The sequence below is a fragment of the Oncorhynchus gorbuscha genome, linkage group LG10 (assembly GCF_021184085.1).
Source record: "Oncorhynchus gorbuscha isolate QuinsamMale2020 ecotype Even-year linkage group LG10, OgorEven_v1.0, whole genome shotgun sequence".
NCBI classification, from domain to species: domain Eukaryota; kingdom Metazoa; phylum Chordata; class Actinopteri; order Salmoniformes; family Salmonidae; genus Oncorhynchus; species Oncorhynchus gorbuscha.
The window spans coordinates 9,569,595-9,571,188 of NC_060182.1; positions in this window are offsets into that span (position 1 = coordinate 9,569,595).

The following is a 1,594-nucleotide window of genomic DNA, read 5'->3' on the forward strand; positions in this document are numbered from 1 at the left end:
TCCCAACCGTGAAGCACAGGGGTTGCAGCATCATGTTGTGGGGGTGCTTTGCTGCACGAAAGACTCATTCACTTCACAAAATGAATGACATCATGAGGGAGGAAAATTACGTGGATATATTGAAGCAACATCTCAAGACATCAGTCAGGAAGTGAAAGCTTGGTCGCAAATGGGTCTTCCAAATGAACAATGACCCCAAGCATACTTCCAAAGTTTTGGCAAAATGGTTTAAGGACAACTAAGCCAATGTACTGGATTGGCAATCACAAAGCCCCAACCTCAATCCTATAGAAAATTTGTGAGCAGAACTGAAAAAGTGTGCGCGAGCAAGGATCCTACAAACCTGACTCAGTTACACCAGCTCTGTCAGGAGGAATGGGTCAAAATTCACCCAATTTTATTATTATTGGAAGCTTGTGGAAGGCTACCAGAAACGTTTGACCCAAGTTAAACAATTTAAAGGCAATGCTACCAAATACTAATTGAGTGTATGTAAATTTCTGACCCACTGGGAATGTGATGAAAGAAATAAAAGCTGAAATAAATCATTCTCTCTACTATTATTCTGACATTTCACATTCTTAAAATAATGTGGTGATCCTAAATGACCTAAGACAGGGATTTTGTTATTAGGATTAAATGTCAGGAATTGTGACAAACTGAGTTTAAATGTATTTGGCGAAGGTGTATGTACACTTCTGACTTCAACTGTATGTCTTCCTCCATGATGGCCTTTTATGTCAAGTTCTGTCTCGTGTTGTTTTTGTTTTTGCGTTTTGGCCATGATTACTGTTGGTTTAAGCGGATCATTGGTGTCTGTGTTGTATGATGTAGTAACGATGTCCCTCTCACTCTGGAACAGACGGACAGCCCCAGTCCGCAACAGAGATCCCCATGGCAACGCCTCTCTCAGCAGCAGCAGCACTAACTCTGGCTCCTGCAAAGGCAGTGACTGCAGCCCCACCAAGGGGTAAGATTCAAAATGGCCTCCGCATCCATCTTTAAGACAGGGCTCGACGCCCCTGATCGGTCAGCGTTACAACGACCTATGCAGCGGTTACTGTGAATCCAGCCAAACGGCTGGTAGCCTAGTAGTTAGAGGGCCAGTAACCGAAAGGTTGCTAGATCGAATCCCCGAGCTGACAAGGTAAAAATCTGCCGTTCTGCTCCTGAACAAGGCAGTTAACCCACTGTTCCTAGGCCGTCATTGTAAATAAGAATTTGTTCTTAACTGACTTGCCTCGTTAAATAAATAATAAATGTAAAACGTTCTGTACAGTGAGTCTTCAGTGATACGTATTGAATGGAGCCCTAAGCTCCATCCTAGCGTGCTGTCCCTAAGCTCATAACTACCAAGGTAGTTACGCCTCACGTCGGTATCGTGCTGCTACATGGGAGAATGAGTGCCAAGTGAAAAGTAGCCTATGATCATGTTGTTATTTTGAACGATGAGGACATGTTATTCTAAGGCCTTTATAACTTGTTATAGGAATGTATTGACCTTTTAAAAGCTCTAATCATTGGTGAAACGGTCCGTTCTGGGACAACAAAGACGTTACAACTCTCCCCGCTGACATCATCACAGGCGTCATAG